The sequence below is a fragment of the Triticum aestivum genome, chromosome 4A (assembly GCF_018294505.1).
Source record: "Triticum aestivum cultivar Chinese Spring chromosome 4A, IWGSC CS RefSeq v2.1, whole genome shotgun sequence".
Classification (NCBI taxonomy): Eukaryota; Viridiplantae; Streptophyta; class Magnoliopsida; order Poales; family Poaceae; genus Triticum; species Triticum aestivum.
Genome location: NC_057803.1, coordinates 498233152 through 498246526, shown reverse-complemented (window position 1 = coordinate 498246526; position 13375 = coordinate 498233152).

Below are 13375 nucleotides of genomic sequence, written 5' to 3'. Positions count from 1 at the left end.
CTCCATAAGAGTGGCTGAGTTTTTACGTTGGCTCGCCAAGCCTATCACAACCCTCCTCCTTTACCCGGGCTTGGGACCGGCTATGTTGAGACAACATAGGCGGAGTTTAGAGTAAACCATAAATGGATACACTTTTATTCATGCGCGATACTCCAATAGAGCAAGATCCTGCATGGAAGTCTCCACATGCTTAGACAACGGATTACATTGAGCGAAGACTAATGATTAACATTTAACTTGATAATGCGATGTCCAGGTGAACCTCCTGGGAGTCCCCGTGCACCGTCTCGGCGCGTAAAGGATGCCATGGGTTTTCCAGGTCCACATTGGTGGGATAGTCCCAGCTCCCCAGAGTCCAAGTCCATTCGATGAGGCCGGTGTCGCCGCCCACGCGACCTGGAGGGGTAGTAACACTGACCATGCACCCGTACATCGGCCTCATGTCAGTGTCAGCGTCAGTGGCGTCGCCCCTGACGCACATTACAGAGATGGGGTGGCGGCCTGTGCGGGCCTCGCCAGTGCCCATGATCAAGAGGAAGACGCTGCCGTCCTCCTCCGAGACTAGCAGGCGACAGTGATCCTCCAGCGACTCCGTCATGGTGAACGGGTAGCACGTCTCGTACTTGATGTTCTCCGCCAAGGGCCAGTAGTGACCGCTGCACGCATCCGTGAGGTGATGCACCATGTCTACCGGCGATCCACAAAACGGCATCGGGCACTCATAGCAGTGGACGAAGGGCTCCTTGGAGGCATCGACCAGGCCGTCCATGAAACGGGAGTGGCCGTTGGGGACGTTGCGCCAGTTGAATATATGAGCAAGTTACTACAAGATTTAATCCGAATAAGCACAAAATAAATCATGAATTCTACCACGAATTCGAACAGGAAGGACAGAAACACATACGGTGCAACAGGAGCAGCACCGTTGGCGTTGAGGTTGTCGCCCATGTCCAAACACCGCGTAGACACGGTCTTTGAGCACGGTTCATAGTCGTTCCATGCTCGGGCATTGAAGTTTGTAACTATTTTAGATTAGAATATACTACTCCTCCGATGTTAGTAGTAGAGCAGAGTCCTACTCTACTACTCTACTCAAGCAAGTTAGGGCATAGCACTTTAGGGAGTACCAGTACTGTGATCACTCAAGCAAGTTGTCTGGCATCGACATGACCCTACGCTGTTGGTATGTGTCTCATAAGTCAAGCGGCGTGCTGTAGTCATCATTACCTGTCCACTTCCCACAACACATATTCGCTTCTCCATCTTTGTCCGCACATAATCTTGTCCAATCTTCCATCCCCGCTAAGGCGCCTCCCCCTCATCCGAAACCCAAGCACTAACAATGGCAGAACCGAGCAGCGTTCGCCGAAAGAGTGGCTGGAATTCGCTCCCCACAGAGGTAATCAAGCTCATTGTTTCGCATGTGGACAATCTCAGTACCATGCTGCTCGCCGCGTGCTCGTCGGGGCTGTACCGTTTACTCAAAGCCCTCAGGCCGGAGATTTTCAAGCCAGCTCCTTGCTTGCTGATGCCGCCTGATCTTCAGAAACGGCGTGTCACGCAGCATAACGATCATAGGGTGGCGAGTATCAACCCCCTTGACTACGATCCGATCCCCGTCAGCCACAACTACATTAACGATATGTACTGGGTCGGCATGAACACGTCTTGGATGGTGCTCGTCGACGGTCGTGGCAGCTGGATGCTCGTGGATGCTCGTGGATGTCTTCACTCTTCTGGCCTGCTTACTGCTTCTGTTGCACCCCAGCCCTGGTTGCTGCTGCTGCTGTTTTCAATGTACAATCAGTAGTATATTTTGTCTGTTGGTTGAATAAATGTGTTGTTAGAATGACAAACACAATGTTTTGGAAGTCGTTGCACGGTTCGATCCTTTAGTGCCCCGTACCGTACGTAGCGCATACTATTTTTCTTATGGAACACATTTTCCACTTGTTGATAACATGCATCCCACTGATGAAGGCCCAATAGAGAAGCCCATAATTAACTGGAAGGGAGACTCTCACATGAATCCGGCCCAGGTACATGCTCATGGTCCCCTAAACATAAATAATTAAATAAATAAATAAATAAAGGTAAATGCCCATGCACCAGTTCTTTGGGAAAATAGGTAGCCCAGTATTTCTTTTTGAAGAATACCCAAGCTAGGCCTATTTGTTTTCTCCGAATTACTGGGCTGCAAATCTTTCAACACGAGGAGGGATGGATTCCGGCCTGGCTTAAGAGTATGGTCAATGTCTGTTAAAAGTAATATCAAAAGGGGTTGAAAATTCCAAAAAAATTATAGCAAATGGGATATAAGTTTCTTTTTTTGTTTTTGTTCTTCACTGATATCTTATACGTATTTCATTGGATTTAACATGACATAGTACTAATTTATTTTTAAATTTGTTTTAGTATGGCTACTAATTTTTGGATTAAGAATATTTCGTTCCCCAGCAAAAATTTGCATTTTTTTTCAAAATTTCCAACATATTTAGTTAATTTTTTGACCCTGGTACTGACCAGAAAATGGACAACAATTCTAAAAATGGAAAACGGGCTACAATAAATTCCATATGAATTAGAAAATGAGTAAAAATTATAAAAATAATAGCAAATGGGCTGTACACGCCACATATTTTGAGGCTGACTTGTTTACGCAAGGCTTTGTCAGTGAACACGCGATTCTAGCAGCAGTGACTGTTGGATGTCCATCCAACGGCCGACGTGCTTCTTCAATCTCTGATCTTCCTGCTCGAGCCGCCTAAACTAGCGCCGGCGGGACTGCCTGCTCCCTCCTCTTGTGGCCCGCTGTGATGCCGCGCAGGCTTCCCCGGCCCACCCTACTCTCTCCGCTGGCCTGGCCGCACGCAATCAACTGCCTCCTTATTACACGAAAAAAATAATTCCTCCCACTGACATCTGGGGCGCATCGGTTAGGAGGCTGACCTGTGGGCCTACTAAGTTGACGCGTACGTAGGGCTTGTCAACTTAGTCAACAAACGATTCTAGCAGCAGTAACCGTTTGATTTGAATCAAACGGTCCTGCTGCTTCTTCAATCGCTGCTCTTCTTGCACCAGCCGCCCAAACCAGCGCCGGGGAGGCCGCCTGCTCCTACCTCCAGTGGTCAGCTGTGCTGCCGTTGAGGCCTCATTGCCCCCTACTACTCCCACCGCTAGCCAGGCCCTGCGGCGATGGCAGCCTCACACCGCAGCCGAACCAGTGAATCCTCGTACTCCTCTCCGCGTGGGCATCCACTGTCGCATCTTCCCCGGCTCCGCGTCGTCCCCTTCCTAGGCCTCGCCGTCGTCCACCGCCTTGGTGCTCTTGGCGCGGCGTGGTCAACATGGTCAACGGCATTCCATCGGAAGAGTACTATACGTGGAGAGGCTGACAGCTGGGTCCACGGCCACATCCCAGTTTTTTGTGATTTGCCAAGTAAGTCGCTTTGTCAGGCCTGTTGGGCTGCAAATCTTTCAAGACGAGGAGAGCTTTCATTCGGCTGGCCGAGAAAATGGCCCATCAGTAATGAGAAATGGGTTGTACATTTTTAAAACACATCAAACCGGAAATTAGTTTCAAATATCTTTTTTTTTCATTTCGAGATTTTAAATTACATTACTTTTTATGCGTGGAGAATTTGTTGGATTTTATATTGATATACATTTATTTTTAAAATTAGTTTGATTGCGAGTCGAATTTTCGGGATTAAAAACAGTTCGGACCGCACCGAAATATGCAAAATTTCGTATAATTTTTTAACCGTGGCCACAATATGGGCTGTAATGCTAACAAAAAGAATATGGGCTCCAAAAAATCTTAATAATTAGCAAATGGGCTGTAAATTATTAGAAATAATGGCAGATGGGATGTATGCTGTTTTCCACAGATTTGAGGCTTTCCTAAAAAAAGGTTAACGCACAAGCAGTGACTATTGGATGGCCATCCAACGGCCGTCGTGCTTCTTCAATCTCCGCTCTTCCTGCTCCACCGCTCAAACAAGCGCCGGCGGGACTGCCTGCTCCCTCCTCCCCGCGGCCGGCTGTGCTGCCGCGCATGCCTCACCACCCCACCGTACTCCCATCGCTGGCCTAGCCATCCCTCTACTCACCCACACCTGCTGTTATTCTCCAGCGACGGCAGACGGACCAGTAAACCCTCGTACAGTCGTACTCCCCTCCGCGTAGGAAACAACTGCCGAGTCTTCCCTGCCTCTGTGTCATTTCATTCCTAGGCCTCGCCGTCATCCACCGCCCTGGTGCTCTCGGTGCGGCCTGGTCAACATGGTCAACACCCGACATGCATCTGAAGTGGACTGTACGTGGAGAGGCCGACAGCTGGGTCCATGGCCGCACGCAAGGAAATGCCTCCTTATTACGCGCAAAATAATGATTCCTCCACCTGACATCAGGGACCCACCGAAAGGGCCTCTGTATTTCGCAAAAAAAAATGTTACCGCCGCTGACAGCTCGGACCCACCAGCTATATCTTCGCACGCAAGGAAGTGCCTCCTTATTACGCACAAAAAAAATGAATACCCCCCTGTTAGGGGCAGGCTGACTTGTGGGCCTACTAAGTATAGTGGCAGGCTGACTTGTGGGCCTACTAAGTTGACGGGGATGGAGGGCTTTGTCAACTTAGTCAATATGCACGATTCTAGCTCCAGTGACCATACGATGTCCATCCAAATGCCATAGTGCTTCTTCAACCTCTGGTCTTCTTGCTCCAGCCGCCCAAACCAGCGCCAGTCGTGCCTCGTGCTCCTGCCTCCCGTGGCCGGCTGCGATGCGGCGGAGGCCTCACCGCCCCCTACTACTCCCAGCGCTGGCCAGGCCATCCGTCTACTCACCCACACCCCCTATTATTCTGTGGCGATGGCAGCCTCACACCACAGCGAACCAGTGAACCCTCGTACTCCTCTACGCGTGGGCATCCACTGCCGCGTCTTCCCCGGCTCCGCGTCGTCCCCTTCCTAGGCCTCACCGTCATCCACCGCCCTGGTGCTCCCGGTGCGGCGTGGTCAACATGGTCAAGGAACAGCTTCCATCGGACGTGGAGTGTATGTGGAGAGGCTAACAACTGGGTCCACGGCCGCAGCAAGGAAGTGCCTCCTTATTACATGCAAAATAATTATTCCTCCACCTGACAGTGGGGACTGATGAAGCTATGTACCTAGGGTAGGGTCATGGACCTGACCTAGACGTCCTCCCCTAGGACAGCACCCTAAAGCCAGGATCATTCAAAGAGTACCATCATCCACTCGACCATAGATGTTCCACTCGGAAGAATCAATGTTACTCGACCATCGCAAAAGTCACTCGACGGGCAGAAGAGCTAAAGTCACTCTACACGAACAACGGTCGAGCATTTACTTATAGGCTTAATTGTCATTTATAGCACCTAAATATAGGCGTTACCGGTAACATCTCCATCTTTATGTACCTTAAACCCTTTGTAACTGAGGGCGAGAGGGGTCTGGCGAACTCTATATAAGCCACCCCCTCCTCAGGGACAAGGGTTCGCACCCCCTGTAACTCACACACATATAATCCAGTCGACTGCCTCCTGGCACTGAGACGTAGGGCTGTTACTTCCTCCGAGAAGGGCCCGAACTCATAAAACTTGCGTGTACAACTCCTCCATAGCTAGGATCTTGCCTCTACACTCCTACCCCTATTCTACTGTCAGACTTAGAACCACGACAGTTGGCGCCCACCGTGGGGCAGGTGTCTTAGCGACTTGTTGGAGAAGTTGCGCTTTTTCCGATCCCCATCAACATGGTTTCGAGCAGAGGTTTGGCCGAGGGCCGCGAGATCCATCTCGGTGCGCTCGTATTCATCGCCGACGACTCCGCTTGGCTCCAAGAAGCGCCACTTGATGTCGAGGCGCTCCCCGTCCGTGGGGCAACGCACTTTCGCGCGTGCATCCGTGGCGTCCTCCTACGGTAGCCGTTGACTCAGTATCGGTCGGCTCCTGTGCTGACCTCCCTCCCAGCAGCCCATCGGAGCAAGCGTTCCGGTCGATCAAGGCTTCAGCGGTGGGTGAAGCATGCGGTGGCTCACCAGTCGGCCACCCCCCAAGTCGCGGCAATCGAGCCTGACGAAACTCTACGACCTGTTCAACTGGCTCCGTAGAGACTGCATCCGAGTGCAACAGCAGCGACCCCACGGTGGAAGTTTTGATGGTCAATGGACCATGCAGTACTCCTGGCTTCACTCGTGAAGATGGAGGCGACGGGGGCGGCGATCCGTCGCGTGTTCACAAAGAGTACCGCCCCGAACCCCTCTCTTTGCAGCGGAGGGAAGAACTTCGCCACCGGAACATGGATGCGCTTCACACTCCTATCAATTGAGAAACCCCTGAGGCCCAAGCCTTGGAGGAGGTTCGCCTGGCCAACTTGGCTGAGCGCACTCGACTGGAGAACTTCCAACGTGCACTCGACGAGCATGCTCGGTAGCGTTTCCCTGAGTCCAGTCGATGTCAACATTTTCCGCCTCCGACTCAGGTATACCAAACACCAATCCAGAATCTCGCAGCTGCGGCCCGAATAACGGAGTCAATCCAACCTTCCCAGTCAGAAGTTGGTCGAGGTCTGGTGCAGATCCGGGCTTTGCTCCGTGCGGCGGGAGAGCAGAATACAACAGTATCTCAGTCACGGAATAGGATCCAGAGCAGATCCGTGGTAGCAGACACAGTCCAGTCGGCTCACAGCCTGAGATCGCCCCCGCGGTGTGAAGGACATGAAGACCGGCGAGATCAGTATAGAAACCGCGAGCAGTATGATCACCGACTCGATCACGATGATCGTCGTCGAGTGCCCACGCCTACCCCAAGGAGTGGGTCATGCGTGCCTCGGCAGCATGATGACAGACATTCTCATAGTGGTGGGCGAAGGATTCCAGTCGATCCCAGGGAGCCGGGCTTTGATGCGAGATCTATTCTTGTTCAGGGTCTGGTCGACAGAAACAGAGCTCACAGAGAGGGTCATGACAGAGATTTCCCAACCAGCAGCAGGGTACATGTCTCAGGTCCAGAGTGCTTCAGTAGAGCCATCGGGGTTGTGGTGATTCCTCCCAACTTCAGGTTGGCGACTGGAGTCAGTAAGTTCACCGGCGAGTCCAAGCCTAATACTTGGCTTGAGGATTATCGAGTGGCTGTATAGATTGGTGGTGGCAACGATGAAGTGGCCATGAAGCACCTTCAATTGATGTTGGAGGGCTCAGCCAGAGCGTGGCTGAATAGTTAGCGTCTGGTAGTATTTATACTTGGGAAGATCTTGCCCGGGTATTTGTCAGAACATTTGAAGGTACATGCAAACGGTCGGCAGAGCTGACAGAATTACAGTGTTGCGTTCAGAAACCGAATGAAACTTTGAGGGATTATATCCAAAGATGGATCAAATTGCACCACATAGTGGAGAATGTGTCTGATCACCAGGCAATTTGTGCCTTCAAAGAAGGCGTCAAGTATCGGGAGTTGAATCTGAAATTCGGTCGGACAGGAGATATGACTCTGACTCGGATGATGGAGATTGCCACCAAGTACGCCAATGGTGAAGAAGAAGACCGACTCCGAAGTGGCAAGCACAAAACAGTCACCCATGAAACCGGAGGAGGAAACTCCAGTCGGAAGCAGAAGCGCAAAGCCGAGCCAGCCGCTCCTGGTGAAGCCTTAGCCGTGACTCAAGGAAAGTTCAAAGGGAAACCCAAAGGGCCGTGGAATCCCAAGAAAGTAAACGATCAAGATGGAAATGATGTGCTAGATTTACCATGCCACATTCACACCAAAAAAGATGAAGAGGGTAATTTCATTTACCCGAAGCATACCACTCGACAGTGTCGACTCCTAATCCAGCAATTCCGAGAGAAACATCCCAAGGAAAAGGAGAAGGAAGCAGACAAAGTTGAGGAGGAGGAGGAGGATGATGATGGTTACCCCCACGTCAATTCCACTCTGATGATTTTCGCTGATGTTGAGAGTACGAGTCGACTGAAAGTCATCAACAGAGAAGTGAACATGGTCGCTCCGGTGACACCCAGTTATTTGAAGTGGTCTCAGACTTCCATTACATTCGACCAGTCCGATCACCCAGCGCACATAGCCACCCCTGGGAGGCAAGCGTTGGTGGTCGACCCAGTAGTCGAAGGCACTCGATTGACTAAGGTTCTGATGGATGGTAGCAGTGGTCTAAATATACTATATGCAGAGACGTTGAAAGGAATGGGCATTCTGATGTCCAGACTCAATGAAAGTAATATGAGTTTCCATGGAGTTATTCCTGGCAAGAAGGCTGCATCACTCGGTTAGATCGCCCTTGATGTAGTTTTCGGTGATTCCAAGAATTACCCCAAAGAAAAGTTGACATTTGAAGTTGTGGATTTCCAGAGTGCCTATCATGCTATTCTAGGCAGGCCAGCTTATGCACGTTTTTTGGCTCGACCATGTTACGTGTACCTCAAATTGAAGATGCCTGGTCCTAAAGGGGTGATCACTATCACTGGCAGTCGAAAGAAGGCAGAAGAGTGCTTCCAGAAGGGCTCAAAGATTGCTGATGCACAGATGGCAGTAGTGGAGTTGCAGGAGTATCAAAAAAAATGCAGATCTGAGTGATTTGTTGCAAGCTAAGAAGCCTGCCACAGATTCCGCATTCCAGTCGTCAGGTGAAACGAAGCCGATTCATATTCATCCAACGGATCCCAATGCTACTCCGACTCACATTTCAACAACACTCGACTCCGAATAGGAAGAAGCACTCATCCAGTTCCTCCGTGAGAACTGGGACATCTTTGCATGGAAACCTTCTGACATGCCAGGTGTTCCTAGGGGACTGGCTGAGCATCGTTTGCGAGTCAGCCCAAAAGTGAAACCAGTCAAAGAACATCTTCGACGGTCCGCCGTACAGAAGAGGAAGGCAATCGGTGAAGAAGTGGCTCGGCTTCTGGCAGCTAACTTTATCCGAGAGATTTACCACTCCGAGTGGTTAGCTAATGTTGTCATGGTCCCAAAGAAGGACGACTCACTTCGCATGTGCATCGACTTCAAACATATCAATCGAGCCTGCCCAAAAGATCACTTCCCTCTCCCTCGCATCGACCAAATAGTCGACTCGACTGTGGGGTGTGAGCGTTTGTCCTTTTTGGACGTTTATTCCGGGTATCATTAGATCCGTCTGTATGGACCCGATGAGATAAAAACAGCTTCCATCACCCCATTTGGGTGCTTCTGTTATGTCACTATGCCATTCGGTTTGAAGAACATCGGAGCCACATTCATGAGGATGATCCAGAAGTGTCTGCTCACTCAAATCAGTCAGAATGTGGAAGCATACATGGATGACATTGTGGTCAAGTCACGAAAAGGTTCCGACCTACTGGCTGACCTTGTTGAAACCTTTGCCAACCTCAGAAGGTATGATATCAAGCTCAATCCATCAAAGTGCACGTTTGGAGTTCCAGGCAGAAAATTACTCAGTTTTCTCGTTTCCGAATGAGGGATCGACGCTAACCCAGAGAAAGTGGGTGCCATACTCCGGATGAAACGCCCTGTGCGTGTGCATGATGTCCAGAAGCTTACTGGTTGTTTGGCCGCCCTAAGTCGATTCATTTCTTGCCTTGGTGAAAAGGCACTGCCTCTTTACCGACTGATGAAGAAGTCAGATAAGTTCGAGTGGACTCCTGAAGCTGATGAAGCATTTGCAGAGCTCAAAGCCCTGCTTTCCACCCAGTCGGTGCTTGCTGCTCCAATCAGCAAAGAGCCTTTACTGCTTTACATCGCAGCCACTGGACAAGTCATCAGTACAGTACTTACGGTCGAGCGGGAAGAAGAAGGAAAAGCCTACAAAGTTCAGCGCCCAGTATACTATGTCTCTGAAGTTTTGACTCCATCAAAGCAAAGATATCCACATTATCAGAAGCTTGTTTATGTGATTTACATGACCACGAAGAAGGTTGCACATTACTTCTCTGATCACTCCATTACAGTCGTCAGCGACGCTCCATTATTAGAGATTCTGAACAACAGAGATGCAACTGGTCGAGTGGCAAAGTGGGCGATTGAACTCCTTCCCTTAGATATCAAGTTCAAGGCAAAGAAAGCTATCAAGTCCCAAGCAATAGCAGATTTCCTCGCCGAATGGATTGAACAACAACTGCCGACTCAAGTTCACTCGGAGCACTGGACCATGTTCTTTGATGGCTCCAAGATGCTGAATGGTTCCGGTGCTGGGGTGCTACTGGTATCCCCCCGAGGAGACAAGTGCAGATATGTCCTCCAGATTCACTTTGATTCCTCCAATAATGAAGCAGAATATGAAGCACTCTTGTATGGGTTGCGTATGGCCATCTCACTCAGCGTCCGTCGCCTCATGGTCTATGGCGACTCAGATTTGGTAGTCAATCAAGTGATGAAGGAATGGGACGTCAGAAGCCCAGCCATGACTGGTTACTGCAACACGGTGAGGAAGTTGGAAAAGAAGTTTGAGGGGTTAGAGCTCCATCATATACCCCGACTGAAAAATCAAGCAGCAGATGATTTAGCAAAGATAGGCTCCAAGAGAGAAGCTATTCCCAGTAATGTGTTCCTGGAGCATATTCATGCACCTTCAGTTCAAGAAGATCCCTTCGCTGAAGAGCCCCCGTAGCCTAAGAGTGGCACAGATCCGACTGAAGTCGAGGTCCCAGCCATGGTCGACTTGATCATGGAGGTGTTGGTCATCACTCCCAACTGGACGGTGCCATACATTGCATATATCCTTAGGAAAGAGCTCCCAGAGGATGAAGAAGAGGCTCGACAGATCGTCTGTCGATCCAAGGCCTTTACTGTAATAAGAGGACAACTGTTCAGAGAAAGTGCAACTGGAGTCAGCCAGAAATGCATAACACCAGAAGAAGGTCGAGTGAACCTCCACGACATCCATTCGGGGACCTGTGGTCACCATGCGTCCTCTCGGACCATTGTGGCTAAAGCATACCGAGCTGGATTTTATTGGCCACGAGCAAATGAAATGGCGAAATATATAGTCGACAGATGTGAAGGCTGCCAGTTCTACTCCAATATGTCGCACAAACCTGCATCAGCCCTGAAGACCATTCCACTCATCTGGCCCTTTGCTGTTTGGGGATTGGACATGGTTGGTCCACTGAATACTGGTAGGAGTGGCTTTACTCACGTGCTTGTAGCAGTCGACAAGTTTACCAAATGGATTGAAGCCAAGCCTATTAAGAATCTTGAAGCTAGTACTCCTGCCAGCTTCATCAGAGAGATGATATTCATATATGGGGTTCCGCACAGCATCATCATTGACAACAGATCAAACTTCGATTCTGATGAGTTCAGAACCTTCTACGCCTCACAAGGCACATGAGTCGACTATGCTTCAGTCGCCCATCCCCAGTCGAATGGACAAGCAAAAAGAGCAAATGGCCTGATTCTCAAAGGACTGAAACCCCGACAGATGCCAGATCTCAAGCATGCAGCGGGCTCCTGGGTTGATGAACTTCCATCAGTTCTTTGGGGATTGAGGACAACCCCCAATTAGTCGACTGGCCGAACTCCATTCTTCTTGTTCTATGGGGCTGAAGCTGTTCTACCGAGTGACTTGCTTCATAATGCACCACGAGTTGAGCTCTTCTCTGAAGATGAAGCAGAACAAGCTCGGCAAGACGCAGTCGACCTCCTAGAGGAGGTAAGAGAGACGGCCTTGATCCGGTCGACTATTTATCAGCAAGCCTTGCGTCGATTCCATGCTAGACACGTGAAGGGTCGGGCCTTTCAAGAGGGTGACTTGGTTCATCGAGTGGATCAGCAGAAACCACACAAGCTCGCCCCAGCTTGGGAAGGTCCCTTCATTGTCACCAGAGTGCTCCACAATGGAGCATACCACCTTTATAGTGTCGAGCATAAGAAGGACGAGCCACGGGCTTGGAATGCGGAGCTGCTCCGCCCCTTTATATACTTAAGTACTCGTTTTTATAAAATGTAATAAGAAATACCTTTGTAATTTGTTTATCAAAGACAAGAGCTTTACAGTCCTCTTGAACGATTGTTGTTGCTTTTATTTGCATCTGAAATCACCCAGTGGGTGACTTAGCTGCGAATCCGTTTCGCCTAAGTTCAAAAGAAAATCCTGCCGAGTGGTGAGCAAGCCTCTCACTCGGAGGCTTAGCTGCGAATCCGTTTCGCCTAAGTTTGAAAAATCCTACTGAGTGGTGAGCAAGCCTCTCACTCAGAGGCTTAGCTGCGAATCCGTTTTGCCTAAGTTTGAAAAATCCTACCGAGTGGTGAGCAAGCCTCTCACTCGGAGGCTTAGCTGCAGTCCAGTACTCACCTAAGTTTGAAAAATCCTACCGAGTGGTGAGAAACCCTCCCACTCGGGGGCTTAGCTGCAGTCTAGTACTCGCCTAAGTTTGAAAATTCCTACCGAGTGGTGAGCAACCCTCTAGCAACAGTCCAGGACTCACCTAAGTTTGTAAAATCCTACCGAGTGGTGAGCAACCCTCCCACTCCGGGGCTTAGCTACAGTCCAGTACTCGCCTAAGTTTGTAAAATCCTACCGAGTGGTGAGCAACCCTCCCACTCGGGGGCTTAGCTGCAGTCATGTACTTGCCTAAGTTTGTAAAATCCTACCGAGTGGTGAGCAACCCTCTCACTCGGGGGCTTAGCTGCAGTCCAGTACTCGCCTAAGTTTGTAAAATCCTACCGAGTGGTGAGCAACCCTCCCTCTCAGGGGCTTAGCTGCAGTCCTGTACTTGCCTAAGTTTGTAAAATCCTACTGAGTGGTGAGCAACCCTCCCACTCGGGGGCTTAGCTGCAGTCCTGTACTCGCCTAAGTTTGTAAAATGCTACCGAGTGGTGAGCAACTATCACAGCCCTAGAATTTGCTTGTAGCTAATTACCTGAGTGAGCATCATGCATCATGTCTAAATTCTGAAAGTTGAATTGAGGTTAGTTGAAACCCTCATAAATCACTTCAAAAATAATCAACATTAAAATCTTTTCAAAGAAGTCCAAGAAAATGTTCCTCTTAGTCTCTGAAAATATTGGCAAGAGATAAAACTTAAAACAATATTTTTGGAATCTCAGAGATATTTATTTTGGGCCTTTGAATTAAATCAATAAATATTTGCATTGGATATATATTTTATTAATTAATATATGTCCAATAATTCTGATCTTTGGTGAAGGGCTTTGGAATAATCCAACTAGTCCCTACAAGAATTATCAGAAGCAACAAAAATGATTTAGTGTCTAAAACTAAATCAAAACAAATTACAAAAAATGCCAAACAGAAAGAATTAGAAAAGAGAGAGAGAGAGAGAGAGAGAAGAGCTCACCTGGCTCTCACTTGACACGGCCCAGCACGGCCCAGCCCACCAG